Below are 17,491 nucleotides of genomic sequence, written 5' to 3'. Positions count from 1 at the left end.
GGAGATTTTCCTTATTATATACGTGGATCTAATCTGATCACAAGGGTTGTAATAAGACAAAGGCAGGAGGGGTGGGGTCAGAGGAGATCACGTGACAAGAGAGCAGAGGGTCAGAGTCAGAGAGAGATTTAGTGTGCTGCTGCTGGCACTGAAGACGGAGGAAGGGGCTGCAAGCCAAGAAGTGTAGGTGGCCTCTAGAAGCTGGGAGAAGGCAAGGAAATGGATTCTCCTCTACAGACTCTGGAGGAGGTGCATCGTTGCTACCACCTTAACTCTGGTCCAGTGAAAACCATTTCAGACTTGAAATGATAGTAAATTTGTGTTGTTTTAAACCACCAAAGTTTGTGGTAATTTGTTACAACAGCAATAGAAAAAAAATGCCCTATGATCCAGTGATCTCTCTCCTACGGATAAATTCCAGAGAAATCCTCTCATTGGTCCATGTAGTTATCTTAAAATATACCCATAATTTCTTTAATCCTATGCCTTCAAAAGGTGGTGCTCAACTGATACCCTCTTGCGTTGCTAGACTTAGTTACTTCTAATAAAGAGAATGCAATAGAAGTAATGGTGTGTTACTCCTGAGACTATGCCATAAATGGCTTCTTCCTTGCCCTTTGCTTCTATGATCACTGGAGGAAACCAGCTGCCATGTCAGTAAGACACTGGCAGTCCAGTGGAGAGGCCCCTGACAGGGAACTGAGGCCTCCTGCCAGTACCAGGAGGAAAAAACTGTGTAAGTGAGCCCTGTCTTGGAAATGGATCCTCCAGTCTAGTCAGGCTTTCAGATGACTGTGGCCCTCACTGAGAGACAGCAATTTCATGAGAGATTCTGAGCCAGACCACTCAGCTCAGACATTCTGAATTTCTGCACCATGGAAACTCTGAAATAATAAATATTTATTGTTTAAGCCACTAAGATTTGGGGTAATTTGTTATACAGTCATACCTCAGTACTTGCTGGCTTCAGAACTCGTCAAACTCTGTACTTGCCGCATTTTGACGAGAAAAAAAATGTTTCAGTACTTGTCAGTTTTAGCACTTGTCACAAGTTCCAGAACAAATTAACGATGAATACCGAGGTCCCACAGTATAATGATATGCAAATAGTCTATAAATAGTTATGTACAAGTGTACACCACAGCAGTGTTTGTGGCATAAGAGATTTGACCAGAACCTAGAACCTTCACTAGAAGGAAGAAGAGTGATAGATATTACAGAACACTATACAATACAGTCAGCACCACAAACTAGGTGGTCATAAAGTAAAATACATCTTTAAAACACTACTGAGTACAAAATGGTGAAAAATTATGTTACATAATTTATAAACATAAACATAAATTATAAATATAAATTTGGGTACGTAGCCCTTAGAGGTGAAAACAGGGACTGAAACAGCATGTTCACAAGCAGAACTATTCATAATAGCCAAAAGTTGGAAGCAACCCAAGTATCTATCAACAAATAAACAGATAAACAATGCAACACACACACACATACACACACACACACAGGGATACTATTCAGCCTTAAAGAGGAGGGAAATTCTGACACACACTACAACATAGATGAACTGAAGATATTATTTTAAGGTAAAATAAGCCAGTCACAAAAAGGCAAGTTTACAGATACAGTTTAATAGTTAAGATGGTACATTTTATGCGTGTTTATTTTATCATAATAAAAAACTCATTAAGTGTAAAAAACAGACACACAAAATAATACCAAATATGTCACAAGAATTAACACATATTTAAGAACACATTTGCATGAGTGCTTGTAAGGGAAGCAGGAGTTCAGTATGAGAAAAAAGGGGAGAGTGCTTGCCTTTTATGAGCTGCTTATGTCATGCTTTGATTTACAAAAACAATTTCTGAGAACACATCTATTACATAACATACAAGATGCCACCTGTACCTAAATAGGAGCTAGGGTACCGTTCTAAGAGTTGACCCCATAGAAATCAAGAACCATAGATTACTATTAAAACTAGAAGACCTAGAAATCATTTCATCTAACCATCTCATTTTACATTCAAGATACTTAATACTTCAAAAGTAATTTACTTTCCAGAATTATCTAGAATTCCTAGAAGAGTTCACAAGGCACAGTGCTTCAAAGAGCAAACCACTATGTTCCTTTAAACTAGAAGATATTTTAGATGACACAAACTTTTAAGTATCCCAGAAGCAGCCAAAGCAATCGGTGTTTAGCCAGCAAAACAAATAACATTTCACATTGTTCTACTATAAGGAAGGTCAAAATTAAAGAGAACATTTAACATGAAAAAATTGGTTAAATTATGTGAAATTAGTAACAGTAAAAATAGAGAAAATGGTAAAACAAAAATCCATAAAGTAATTTATGCATAAAATGACCAACAAATACCCTTAACTGAGTTCATAGGCATACTCAAATAATTTTGAATTCCATACTAGCCCAGTTCTGGCCATATCAACTAACAATAAATAATTTCAAAGACCACTAAAGCCAATAGTTCAGTCTTATATTAGGTAGTTCATATTATACGGGGAAAATAATGCAACTTTTCTTATTTTAGTTCTTTATTATTTAATTCTTAAAAATACCTCAAACTGATACTGTTTTATTTATAAGTGTGCATATGATTAATAAGATGATCTTAAAAAAGTATGCTATGAATGTTATTACAAAAACTGTTGCCTCTCCATTTGTTTGGCTACCAAGTATTTTACAAAGCACTCTTACAGTGTAGTTAAAAACTCATAACCAAGTTAATATCTTTTTTCACTTGAGATTTGTCAATGATTTATATTGTTGTTCAAATAATTTGTTATATACTATTTTGTATGTTGCATAGTAAGAGACATTATTTAAAATAGTCATATAGACTTAGAATTAAATAGACTAAGTTTCTTATATCCTATATAATAAATGACCTTGGATAAAACCATAACATACCTACTTAGAAGTAGTCTAACATTTAAAATGGAAATAATGCAACACTGAGCTGTTTAAATAGTAAGATGAGATAATATGTAAAAAATAAGAATCATAAACTCTGAAAGAGTATACTAATCAGGGTTCAAAGAATTGAATTGCATTTCATTTGGAATTTTAATGTGTCATCTTTAATTCTAGCTATAGTTTCCAACACATTTTAAAAAGAGATCTTAAGGTCTATCAACCTTGTCATACATGACAAATAATTCTTAGAGCAGAAATATTTTTTAAGAGAATAAAATTGCTGTAATTTATCATTGAAAAGTTTATGGTCTTACTTACTCAAGACCAAGTCCTTATTATCTTAAAAAAATATCACTGAAACAAAATCACAGGTTCTCTCCAGGCTTTCTGTTAGGTAAGCACTACTTACGAGATACTGTCACTGATCCTGGAGGGTTTTACAAAGTCAGTGCTGTCCATCCTGTTCAGGGAGCAGGATGTTCAGGGAGGTGTGGCAGCCTGGCTACCATAAATCATTATGAAGGTAATCCATTTAAAACCACATCAATCCCCAAACATGTTTTTAGACATTCAAGTAAAGCCAAAAAAATTTAAGTACAATGAAAACACATTATATCAAGAGTGTATCTTATGAGTGTTCACTAAACAGAAATACATCTAGAAGAAAAGCCATGGTGCCTTAATTTAGAATATTTGTCAGTAGACTTTCTTCAATGATATTTAAAAGTGACCAGAGTAATAGAAGATTATTTAATATAGGTCTTAAATATTAATCCTATGAAAAATTTATCACTATAATTTTTCACAAAGAAATTGACATAATAAAGCAATTTACTCTTGAATAACCTAATTAAAGACATAAAGGTATACTAACAAAGGAAAAGATCCACTGTTTCACATATAATTTAAGATTTCCTGTAAGATTTATGTTCAAGCAAAGAATTTCAGCATCTCTTTTGAGATGCAGAATCAAAGTGTCTGGTACATTCCACTGTGAAAACATTCATAGCTTCATATTTTTCCTACATAAAAAAATCAAAAAAATTTTTTTCCTAGTGAGGTTGCAATGATAAACTATGGCTTCCTGTAATGGACTTCTACCACCAGCACTGCTGCACGGTTTCTTACTTCTCTGCAGCCGTCTTTCCAGCCTAGCAGGGAGAAAAGCACTGCTGCAGTCATCCGCAAAAGCCACTGCCACTGTGCCTCTGACTAACAAAGACGCTGGTATTTTCCTGCCACCCTATTCACTAGGAGTTAGTTCATTTAGATGTTGTGCAAAAGCATGCACTTCTGGTGACCAAAATTTCACCACTCAACCCAAGCCATCCTCAAGCTCTGCAATACCTGCCTCCTCTTCCTCTACTCCTAAGTAGCCCTTTCCACTAGTTCACATCAGCCAGCAGCGGCAGCTTTGTATCCCCCTCTTTTGGCTACCACTGCATGTGTCCCCAGAAAAGAAGCCTTTCAATGGGTTAGAGCTTTTGCTCTTGGTCATGAATATGCTCCATTCTTTGTTGTCCTCTACCCGTTTCCTTAGATACTGTTATTTCACTCTACTTTGTCAACAGGCATTATAAAAATAAAAACAACCTTTTAGCTTCAAAAATAGCTTTCTCACCAGCCTCCCCTTAACACTCCGACCCCTCCCCCCTTCTTCCTCTTCTGTCAAAAACCCAGGATCAGAAGCACAGGAAATCCATCTCCTGTGCTGCAGTAGAAAGGGGGAGGGAGGGAGGGAGACGCCCCTGCCTCCACGTTTGGCATGTGGCAGTGAACCCTGTGCCAAAGAAAAACCACCAGTTTTCAGACAGTACGAGGAAAAATAGTCTCCCCCTCCCTCTGCAGCAAGCCGGGCCATTGTGGCTCCAGCACCTACCCCATTTCCAAGCCCGGCAGCACCTCCATTCCGTCTCCAGTGACACCAAGGCGGGTTGCGCCAATATAGCCACATGTCGGTCACGTGTGCCCATGCCGAGCCAATCGGAGGGTCGCCGAGGGGAATGGGGAGCGCCCTGGTCCGCATCCAGAGGATTACACAGCTGCTTCACGCTCTGCTTCCCGACCCGCAGCCTACACTCCGCACTGGGCAGGAGGACACAGGGTCCCGCCCTGCCACACACGCAGCTGAGTCCTAACTTGCACTAAAGCTTATGGGTATGTCCTCACCACTCCAACCCCCAGGCAACCCACCTAAGCTTAAGGAAGCTGATGTGCATAATAGGATGGGGTGGGGGAGGTCCACATGGTGGAAAGATTAGCGTGAGAGGTTGGGGGTAATGAATTACATCTCATTCGCTAATTTTTACATGGTTGCAGCACAGATAAAAAGAATGTATTACATCAAAAAAAATTAAAAATCACTGATTTGCTACGTAAATCACCCAAAATATGTTTGAATTAAAAATACAGTTACCAGAAAAGCTATGATCGAAGCATAACCGAATCATGGAGTCACTGTCTGGGGGAATCTTGCTCCTGCCACTTACTAGTGATTTCAGTCAGTCAGGCTCAGTGCTTCAATTTCCTCTGTAAAAACACGAGAAGTAAGGAATAGAGGAATATATATGAAGCTGTATTTAGAGTAGTCCCTGACACAGTACGTGCCGTTGGCTACAATGAATCTGAAACTTAAATTTAGCATTTTAATGCAAATTCTACATTTAAGTCAACCAAGTGAATATTAAATTACTAATTTTTATGAATTAGACAAAATCCAAATTGCCAAAAATTTAAAGTGGATTTAAGTTCTGGTTTAAATATGGGGAAAATCAGCTTCCATGATCTATTTCAAATTTAAATGGGTACTCAGCTTCAGGTCTTTAAATCAACTATATTAACTATAATCTTTCCTTAATTTTAAAAATTAATAGCATGAAAAGAAGCAAGATATTAAACAGCTGTGGATGAAAAAGGGGTCACAAGTTCAGGGAGTCCTGAGTGGTGGTTCTTATAAACTCAGCAACCAAAAGGAACCACATAGGATGGTCTGAACAAAAAAGTTCCTAGTAAAAGCAGTTCATAGCAGGTAGTCTAATCCTAGGCCTACAGTTTCCTTGACAGAGGTCAATCTTTGCCGTAAGTGAGTCTATATTTTGGGGTTTTTTTGTGGGTTTTTTTTTGTATCTAAGATAATATACCTTTGAAAGGTCGAAGTACTTTTCCAGACCTCTCATGTCACAACTACCAGAATGTGAGGGCACAGAACCCCTCATTGTTATCTTCCTCTTCTAATACCACCTCTTAGTGCTGTAAATGTTAATTATTAGCTATCCTGAACCACCAATGTAAAAGATGTGTTTCTCTATTTTGCCTTTTCAGCCAATCCTAGACATTCCCCCCAGAGCTCCATCTGCTTTGCTTTTGCCAGCCCCCTTAATCCACCAATGGATTTCATGTAACCTCTTATGTCTCCTTTCATTCTCCTGTATAAAATAAGTTGCCAAACTGCCATTCTACAAAGCATTTCCTTAATCATTGAGATTTTGCTTATCTGCAATTATCGTCAGTTTGGTTCTAATAAACTCATAAAAATTCTCTATGGGTCTGGATCTTTCTTATGTTGACACAGTATATTTGGAGGTATTCCAATTTACTAAAAATTTTTAATTAGAAAAGTAATAGACATAACAGCATAATGCTCATATGTATACATGCAACAGATGTACATGCAGTGGTTATCCTTAGAAGGTAGAGTTATGGAGTGATTTCTCTTTTTCCATTATGTTTTTGAGTATTTTTTCTTTGTCTCTATATGATAATGCCTGACATATAGCAAATACTCCCTAAGTATTTGTTGCATTAGCAGATGAACTGACCACATATTACGGTAATTAGAAAAATTATTTATTAAATGTTTAAATATGTTTAAACACAATTTTCCTTCATGTTTGAAATAAAGGAAACATGTGAATCAATTTGGTTCTATCTTAAATACATCCCATTTGTCAGGATGACTTAGTTTTACAAAAGGCTTTCAAGATACTTACTCAAAGTGCATGATTCATTAAACAGGACTAAATTATTTATATAGTCACTGACTATTTGTGACAAATTCAGACAGACAATTTCTCATAAAGCCTAGAAAAAGTACCCTTCCTTTCTGTAAAGAAACAGTCCCCTTCAAAACAAAGAATACATTATAGAAGTCCCTAAAAATAGCTTCTTAGTACCCTAAGAAAAAACTCTCTTACTCTTGAATCAGACTATGATTCAAGTTATTATTTAGTAAGCCAGCCTGTAGCCAAGATATTTGTCTAGGTTTTTGCTACATTTATTGTAGAACTTAGTGAGTCAAATGACAAAATTCTGAAGAAATCTATGACTATTACATTTCATTAATCACTATAATTAAAATCTAAAAGTAAGCCAATCTAAAAACTTTACATTTTACAATGCTGCCAACTGAATTATTCAGTAAGATTTTCAAACTAGTTTCCTCAGGGATTCTGCCAAGCTTTTATGTGAATTTTATTTTAAAAATATATTTAGATATTTTTAAAACTGTAATTAGTTAAAATGTATTGGGCCAAATTTGAACACAACAAACATCACTGGAACATTAATTTGTGCTACTAGGTTTCTGCATATCTCAGAATAAATCTCCAGCCATCCCCATTTAATTAAAAAGATTGTATTATCATATACGCTACATATACAGTAAGTTTAAATATATTTTCTGATCAAAATTAAATACAGAAATAAATTGTAAGACAGTGTGGACAAACATGCCCCTGACTTCAAATATTTGTGGTTCATTATGATCAGCTTGACTTTTTTTAGCATATATTCATAAATAAATGTATAAATATGAACATACAGCCCACCTTAAAAAAAAAACACTTCTGGCCCTGACTGGTATAGCTCAGTGGATTGAGCCTGGGCTGTGAACCAAAGTGTCGCCAGTTCAATTCCCAGTCAGGGCACAGGCCTGGGTTGTGGGCCAGGTCTGCAGTACAGGGTGCACAAGAGGCAACCACACACTGATATTTCTCTCCCTCTCTTTCTCCTTCTCTTCCCCTCTGTCTAAAAATGAAATAAATAAAATCCTAAAAAAAAAACCAAACCCCAAACTTCTGAACTTTCTGCAGCTTAAAATGTTTAATGGCTGACTTAGAGCAATGCTGTTAAAAAAAATGTTTAACGGATAAATAGAGTTTAAAAGGATTCTCAATATCTTAAATCTCGCATTCGTTTTAATATAGACATGTTTGGCTTAATTTAAGAAAATTTTAAAAACTGAGAGGGATGTAAGCAACAATATTAAGTAATATACAAAATGAGTTTAAAATTAGTGCTCCTTTCATTTGTCTTAAATCTTGTGCTTTGTCAATACTTATCTAACTCTTTACTGTATAGCTCAGATATAGAATAGAATATATTTATGCCTACAAAGAGTCCAACAAAAATTTTCTTTAAAAATAATAATTATGCATTGCAAAACACACATGCTAATGTGAATTTTAGTTCTCTAGGAGCTGAGTCATCAAATAAAGCTCAGATTTACTTACAAACCTTCTAGTCTTTAGAGTTATTCTGGGTTATAGTTTGATGAAAAAGCTTACGAGAATAAAATGGGTCTAAGGCCAAACTGGGTGTGAAGACGAGTTCTCCCATCTTCCTATATTTCTCATGGGAAATGGAAAAAAGCTGAAATGTTGCAATGACAATGGGATTTTTTGTCATGTATGAAATAAGTGCGAGGTACACTCAAATCTACAAACGAGATTTACCTGTGTGTTTTATGTTACCACCAGAAACAAAAGTTACTGAAAAGAAATATTTCTAGCACCAATAATAGAATCTTAATTAGCTTTTCTCCCTCCAATCTTTCTCCTCTCCAATCAGCAAACATCAAAATAGTTTTTTACACCTCTGCTGAAGAACATTTCATGCCTCTCCCCTGCTGGACAGTGGAGCTGAGATAGGTTGGAATTTAACAATGGAGGGCCTGAATGACGTGCCAATTACTCTTCATACATGTATTAAGCTTCCTATGGCTGCCATAATAAATCACCATGCCTTTAGTGTTTTTTAAAAAATATATTTTATTGATTATACCATTATAGTTGTTCTATTCCCCCTCTTCATTCCCCTCCACCCGCACACTCCCTCCCCCACCATTCTTCCCCCCCTTAGTTTATAACCACGTCTCAAGTTCTTTAAATTCTATATTTCCCCCACTATTCTCGCCCTCCCCCCTATCTATTCTCTACCTATCATCTATGCTATTTTCTGTGCCTTCTCCCCCCTTCTCCTCCTCCCATCCCCCTGTTTCTAACCCTCCATGTGTTCTTCATTTCTATGGTTCCACTCCTGATCTAGCTGTCCTCTTGGTTTGCTTTTGTTTTAGGTGTGGTTGTTAATAACTGTGTGTTTGCTGTCCTTTCACTGTTCATATTTTTCATCTTCTTTTTCTTATATAAGTCCCTTTAGCATTTCATATAATAAGGGCTTGGTGATGATGAACTCCTTGAACTTGACCTTATCTGAGAAGCACTTTATCTGTCCTTCCATTCTAAATGAAAGTTTTGCTGGATAAAGCAATCTTGGATGTGGGTCTTTGGATTTCATGACTTGGAATACTTCTTTCCAGCCCCTTCTTGCCTGTAAGGTCTCTTTTGAGAAATCCGCTGACAGTCTGATGGGTACTCCTTTGTAGGTGACTGTCCCCTTATCTCTTGCTGCTTCTAGGATTCTCTCCTTCATTTTAGTCTTGGCTAATGTAATTATGATGTGCCTTGGTGTGTTCCTTCTTGGGTCCAACTTCTTTGGGACTCTCTGAGCTTCCTGGATTTCCTGGAAGTCTATTTCCTTTGCCAGACTGGGGAAGTTCTCTTTTATTATTTGTTCAAATAAGTGTTCCACTCGTGGCTGTTTCTTTCCCCCTTCTGGTACCCCTATAATCCGGATGTTGGAACGTTTAAAGATGTCCTGGAGGTTCCTAAGCCTCTCCTCATTTTTTTGAATTCTCATTTCTTCCTTCTTTTCTGGTGGGATGTTTTGTTCTTCCTTCTGGTCCATTCCATTGATTTGAGTCCCAGTTTCCTTTCCATTGCTGTTGGTTTCCTGAACATCTCCCTTCATTTCAATTAGTTTAGCCTTCATATGTTCCTCTAATTTGTGACTGTAATCAACCAGTTCTGTGAGCATCCTGATAAATAGTGTCTTGAATTGTGCTTCTGAGAGGCTGGCAATTTCTCGGTCGCTTAGAGTTATTGGCTCTGGGACTTTGAGTTCTTCTTGCACGATCTTTTGGGCTGTTTGTGCCTGTTCTGTAGCAGGATCGGAGCCCCAGAGTGTTCACTAGAGTAGGGCAACTAAGTCGCTGGGTTGTGATGTTGTATGTGGGGGCAGGGTCAAAGAGGAACAATGGCGTCCGGTCTGCCGCCTGCCACTGCAGCCCCCACCGGAGCCGCAGCCGCCACCGTCACCGGGCCCAGGCATTTCGTTCCACTGCACACGAGTGTGCCACCGCCGTCAGCCCTCCACCACTGGGTTCGCCCCCTGGGGCCTGTGTGGTCCGTCTCACTGTGCACAAATGTGCAACCGAGGTCAGTCTGCCCCACACCCCGACTGGTTCTGGGCTGCCTGCATGCCTAGGTCAGGGGATCTGTCCTGCCCGACCCAGCTCCGCTGCTGGCTCCACCCCTCTTACCGTCCCCGTTGAACGGTTCGTCGTTGTCAGACTTCTGTATAATTCAATTTTCTGGTCTTTGGGTGTGTCTTTGTTCTCCAAACCTTTGTTTTATTCAAACTTGGTTGTGGGAGAAGGCACAGTGTTTCCACCTATGCCTCCATCTTGGCAGAAGTCCACCTTTAGTGGTTTAAAACAACAAAACTCATTACGGGTTCTGGGGATCAGGAAATGGTCATCCTTGGGGAGCCATTATTCTGTGCACCTCACTACAGCTTTATCTTCAACTGCTTCAGTACTTGCATCTTAATAATGTCTAATCAAACTAAACAATTAGTCATTTCTAAAACTCATCTTAAAGGTAGAGCTTTCTGACTTTAATGTGATCCTCAAGCAAATTGAGTCCTAGAACCAATTAAGCCTGAAATATCACTGAAAACACAAATGACAAAACAGAATCCTACTTTGAGCACATAAAGAGAAGTCAGAGTTCTTTGGAAAAAGACAATAATGCCAGAAAAACAGAAGGCAGCAGGAAAAAAGGAAGAGCAACATGAGACGGACTGGCTCCGTTTAAAGAAGCCATAGGTCTGAGTCTACTTGAGCTGGGCAGGAGCTGTTGAGGACAGGGCACCGTGAACATCACTCATTCACAGGGTCACCAGGAGTCAGAGCCAACTCAACAAGCACATAAAATATACTTTAATGTCATAGAGTAGAAGGCTCCAGTGTATGGAAAGAAAAGACTTAGGTTCAAAGTTTTGAATCTTTCATTTTGCAGCTCTATGACTCCAGATATGTCACCTAACTAAGACTTGGCTACTCTTTCATCTGTAGAATGAGAATAACTATCTGGTAGCTTATTTTATTTACAAGGATCAAAGCTGTCATTGTGAACTATAATTATAAAATATGAAATACTTTTTTAAAGTAACAGATTATTCATTACTCTGTTGATCCAAATCAAGGTTCAGCCTAAACACACATTTCCATGAAGTAACCTACCATCTCACCTAGCATCAATCCACTGTCTTCCTTCCCTTGTTCCCACCACCATTTTGTATCTGCTTCCCCATTCCTGGCTGTAAGTATATTTGGAGAAGAATCACATTTGATTTTATCTTGAATGTCTCATGGTGCACATCATAATATTTTGTACATAATAGGTGTTCATCAAATATTAGTTTAGAAATGACAAAATTAATATCCAAAGGGCATCCAAAGCAGATACCCTCAGGAAATAATAGTAGAGTGAATGCTGAATAATGAATTTGATAGCAAAATATAACTTTTGACAGAGGAAATGAAATGCTTTAAATAAAAACCCTGAACCTTGTAGATGAAAAAAAATGCAACACAGCCTTGGGACCAAGTTTCTGAGATTATATAGCTGCACAGTAGAATTACTTTATGAGCTTGAGGACTTTTTTTAAAAGACCATTAAGTCAGAATCTCTGAGGATGAGGTCCAGGCATTGGTGTATGCTGCTAGGATTGAGAAGCACTAAGCACCATATATAATAAACAATGGGGAAAGGACAGCCTCTTCAATAAATGGTGTTGGAACACTGGACAGACACATGCAAACAAATGAAACTTGGACCTTAGCTTACATAATGCACAAAAATCAACTCAAAATAGATTAAAGATCTAAATTTGACACCTAAAATCGTAAAAGAAAACAGTGGGTAGCCTCCTTGACAATGATGTTACAATGATTTTTTTGATTCAACACCAAAACAAAGGCATCAGAAGCAAAAATAAACAAGTGGGACTACATCAAAACAAATAGCTTCTGCACAGCAAAAGAAACCATTAACAAAATAAAAGCCAACTTACTGAAAGGGAGAAAATATCTGCAAACCATATTATCTGCTGAGGAGCCCATACAGTCGAAATACATAAAGAACTCACTTAATTCAACAGACAAAATTTTTTTAAAAAATCCAGTTTAAAAGTGGGCAGAGGAACCGAACAGACATTTTTCCAAAGACATCCAAATGGCCAATACGTACACAAAAAGGTGCTCAATATCACTATCAGGAAAATGCACACAAACCACAACGATAAATGGCTGTCATCAAAAAGACAAGAGATAACAAGTATTGGAAACAACATGGTAAAAAGGGAACCCTTGTGCACTGCTGGTGGAGATGTAAACTGATGCAGCAACTATGGAAAACAATACTTGATATGCAGCCTCCTGCACCCCTAACCTCAGCCCAGCCGTGCTCACACCTGAAGCCCTGGGGAGGTGCACACTCAATCCCCCCGCCTGGAGGCTGCATGTCTGCCCGAGCAGCCGAGGCTGAGTGCTCAGACCCACAGCCCTGGGACAGAGTGCCGCCTGACTCTGCTGTCCAGAGGCACCTCCCACCCAGCCCCTGCACCCAGGGCCTTGCAGGGCTGACTGGCTCTGTAAGAGGAAGGCAGAGATGCCTCCGCAGAGGAGAGCTGCAGGCCTCAGGGAATCAGCAATCCCCAGAAAGACTGAACTCAGTGGCGGGGCTGAACTACCATGAAGCAGGGCTGAGTCCCTAGCATCTAGGAGAGCAAAGAACAAGAAGGTGGTGTGTGAGTTGCCCCTAACTGGTGCGCCTCAAGGACAGCACAACTGGTGGACTGAAGGTGTAGGCTGAGTGCAGAAGGGCACTGGGGTCCTGACAGACAGGGAACTGAGGAACTGGTCTGGAGGCTGGGCAACTGCGAGTAGTGTGGCTCAGGAAGGGAGAAACGGGAAACCAATCCCTCCTCAGTCTGCTGCAGCTAGGAAGGAAGAGCAGCAGAACTGGCTTGGCCAGTTTAAAGCCAGCAGAAGGCTTAAAAAAATTCCTTCTTCCTTCTTTCCTTCTTTCTTTTTTATTCCTTCATCCTTCCTTCCTTTTATTTTTTAATTCCCACAAGTGAGACAATAAAACCTGGAGCTGTGAAAAGACCAGAGTTAGACCCAAAGAGGGGTCACCTCAACAACTGAGACAGTGAGACAAATTTCACTTTGCCACCTTTGAGAACTTGCAAATTATTCTATATTTGAATTATTACTATTTTTGCATTATTCTTACATCTTTTATTTTATTAGCATTTATTTCTCTTCTTTCTGTTTAGTCTTCTTCACGTAGTTTGTTAAATTGCATTGTTTGACTGGTTTACCTTGTTCTTGGTAGTGTATTTTTAATTTTCCATCTTTCACTTCATTTGTCATCCAATAGCACACTACTCTAGGTCCTGTACTTCCTTTTTTGTTATTCAGATCACACGGATTATGTCATATGACTGTTGCTCCATTACTATTGTAAATAATTGCTATTCCATACAATTGTAAATACTATATAGTACCCCTCCCAAATCTTATAGCTCACTTCACTATTTCCTGAACTCTATTACTGTAGTGGTTAACTCTATTCTCTCACATACTATACCTATTTTCTATCCTTTACTCTCACTTTATCTGATAATCTGACCTCCCACAAACTCACTGCTTTCTAGATCCAACTCACAATCCTTCCCTGCCCCTAACAAGAATCTTATCTTTTTTCCACCCTTTCTAAAAAGTGGCTAGTTGGGTGAAATATCATAGTCAACACTATACGTATCCAAAGGATCTCCCATCTCTTCACTATGGGTTGGTACTTTAAATACCATAGAATACACTCCTGCTGTCTTAAACCATTCTGCCTTCTCCCTCCAACTGATCACAAAAAAGAGTAGCTGGGAGCTGTGAACATCAGTACACCTGCTGGAAGAGAAAACCCACCAATGAAGGAACCACCAACAGATAACAACAGAAGAAGGTGAAGGAGGGAGTGTAATCCACATTAACCTCAACCCAGGATTGATCTGGAAGTACAACTAAATGGTGGAGAAATTACCCAGAACAAACAACTAAACAAGAGTGACAGAAGCCTCAAAACCTCATACACACAAAAGAATCAGCTTCAACACAACCTGTTCACACCTGGACGACAGAATACAAGAGGTGGTGGGTGGAGTGACCCTCAGTTAACCAGGTAGGGGAAAGGACCCACCAAAGAAAGACTCAACAACAATCAAAACCAAAAGACATACAGAGAGCCAACATAAATGACAGCCCAAGACCAGTGAGCTCAGGTAATCAAGGACACTGCACCACTGAATCTCAGAGGTCTTCTACCACAGAAGTTCACACCAGAAACCCAGGGAGGCAGAACAGATCAATTTAAGAAGCGGAGGCTAACAAGAAGAGTATCACAAACAATGGGAAGACAAAGAATCCCTAAATGAAAGGTAAGGAGGAAGTCTCAGAAACAATGCTAAATGAAATAGAGGCAAATCAACTATCAGATACTGAGTTCAAAGCAATGGTTATCAAGAAGCTCAATGAACTCACAGAGAATTACCAAAAACTAAAGCAAAACTAAAATGAACTCAATGCAAACTATATCAACATGGAAAAAGAAACAGAAACTATCAACAAGGGCCAAGAGGAAATGAAGAATACAATTTCCGAACTGAAGAACACAGTAGAAGGAATCAAAAGCAGGATAGATAAAGCAGAGGATCAGATCAGTGAGCTGGAGGACAAGGTAGAAAAAAACACCCAGAAAGAGCAAGAAAAAAAAGAGGCTCAGAAAGAATGAAGAGGAGTTAAGAGAAATGCAGGACAACATGAAATGTAATAATTCTGTATAACAGGAATACCAGAAGGGATAGAAAACCTGTTTGAAAAAGTAATGATGGAAAAACTTCCCTAATTTGATGAGATAAAAAGTCACACAAATCCAGGAAACACAGAGTCCCAATCAACAGGAACCCAAAGAGGCCCACTTCAAGACACATAATTAAAATGGCAAAATTCCAAGACAAAGACAGAATCTTAAAGGCAGCAAGGGAGAAAAAGGAAGTAACATACAAGGGAGCCCTGATAAGGCTAGCAGCTGACTTCTCAATGGAAACACTCCAAGCCAGAAGAGAATGGCAAGAAATATTCCAAGTAATGAGAACCAGAGGCCTACAACCAAGGCTACTTTACCCAGCAAGGCTCTCAATCAAGATAGAAGGCCAAATAAAGAGCTTCCCAAACAAAAGAAGTCTAAAAGAATATACCTTCACCAAATCAGCTCTGCAAGAGATGCTAAAGGGATTACTTTAAGAAAAGGAAGGAAGAGTAAGAGAGAGGAGAACACAGGTATGATAAAATGGCAATGAATAAGTACCGATCAATAATAACCTCAAATGTAAGCAGGTAAAATGCTCCAATCAAAAGACATAGAATAGCTGAATGGATAAGAAATCATGACCCACACATAAGCTGCTTACAAGAGACCTACCTCAGGACAAAAGACCTACATAGACTGAAAGTAAAGGGCTGGAAACAAATTTTCCAAGCAAAGAGCCAGGAAAAAAATCCAGGGTAGCAATACTCATATCAGACAAAACAAACTTCAAAAAAAGGGCCATAAAAAAAGACCCAGAAGGTCACTTCATAATACTCAAGGGAAGAATCCATGAAGAAGACATAAACATTGTAAATATATGCACCCAACATAGGAACACCCAAATACATAAAGAAAATCTTGCAGGACATCAAGAAAGATATTGACAACAACACAATTATAGTAGGGGATTTCAACACCCCACTGTCAAAAATGGACAGATCTTCCAAACAAAATATCAACAAAGATATCACAGCACTGAACAATGTTCTAGATCAATGAACCTAATTGATTACACAGAGCGTTTCACGCTCAAAAAGCAAAATACACATTTTTTCAAATGCACATGGAACATTTTCAAAGACAGACCACATGATAGGACACAAAACAAGCCTCAACAAATTTAAGAAAATTAAAATTATATCAAGCATTTTCTGACCACTAGGTACTGAAACTAGAAACCAACCTCAAGGAAAAAACTCAAAAACATTCAAACTCATGGAGATTGAATAGCATGCTTTTAATAAATAGGTTAAGAATGAGATCAAGAAATAAATCAAAAAGTTTCTGGAAACAAATGAAAATGAACTCACAACAACCCAAAATTTATGGGACGCTGTACAGGCAGTCCTGAGAGGGAAGTTCATAGCAATATAGGCCTATAGCAATATAGGCCTGAAAAGTAGAAACATTTCAAATAAACAACCTAACCCTACATCTGCAAGAACTCGAAGAATAACAACAAAGACAGCCCAGAGCAAGCAGAAGGAAGGAAATAACCAAGATCAGAGCAGAATTAGACGATATAGAGACTAAAAGCACAATTCTAAGGATCAATAAATCCAGGAGCTGGTTCTTTGAAAAGAAAATTGACAAGCCTTTAAAGCAGACTCATGAAGAAAAAAAGAGGACCCGAAGAAACACAATCAGAAATCAAAGAGGAGAGATTACAACTGATACCACAGAAACACAAAGGATTGTAAGAAATTACTACAAAGAACTATATGCTAAGACATTTGAAAACCTAGGTGAAATGAACAAATTTCTAGAAAAATATAATCTTCCAAAACTGAACGAAGAAGCAGCAGAAAGCCTAAACAGACCAGTAACAGCAGACGAATTGAAGCAGTAATCGAAAAATTCCTGGCACACAAAAGCTCTGGACCAAATGGTTTCACAGGAGAATTCTACAAAGCATTTAAGAAAGAGCTAACCCCTATCCTTCATAGACTATTCTAAAAAATCCAAGATGATGGAAGACTCCAAAACTCTTTTTACTAAGCCAATATCATCCTAATCCCAAAACCAGATAAAGACACAATGAAGAAAGAAAACTTCAGGCTAATATTGCTGATGAACATAGATGCTAAAATCCTGAACAAAATATTGGCAAACTGCATCCAGCAATACATTAAAAAGATCATACATCATGACCAAATAGGATTCATTCCTGGGATGCAAGGATGACACAATATTCAGAAATCAATTAACCCCAT

At 38.4% G+C, this 17,491-nt stretch overlaps 1 protein-coding gene across 7 annotated transcripts in view; it reads right to left on the bottom strand.

Moving 5' to 3' along the window:
* The window catches only part of APC (APC regulator of Wnt signaling pathway), a 146,835-nt gene that overhangs the window by 99,836 nt on the left and 29,508 nt on the right, over positions 1-17,491 (bottom strand). Inside the window, exon 1 of one of the 7 annotated variants that reach the window (XM_037032172.1) lies at positions 5,439-5,478. The exons of 4 other annotated variants lie outside the window; for them this stretch is intronic. The gene's annotated coding sequence lies outside the window, so the exon portion shown is untranslated. Of the gene's footprint in view, positions 1-4,828; positions 4,876-5,365; positions 5,479-17,491 lie in introns of those variants that run through there. 2 more of the 7 variants (XM_037032171.1, XM_037032173.1) reach the window with 2 other exon arrangements.

Source organism: Sturnira hondurensis, unplaced genomic scaffold (genome assembly GCF_014824575.4).
Source record: "Sturnira hondurensis isolate 20B ecotype Veracruz unplaced genomic scaffold, ASM1482457v3 Scaffold0021354, whole genome shotgun sequence".
Lineage (NCBI taxonomy): Eukaryota > Metazoa > Chordata > Mammalia > Chiroptera > Phyllostomidae > Sturnira > Sturnira hondurensis.
The sequence above is the reverse complement of the archived record's forward strand: the minus strand, read 5'-3'. Positions and strand labels throughout refer to the sequence as shown.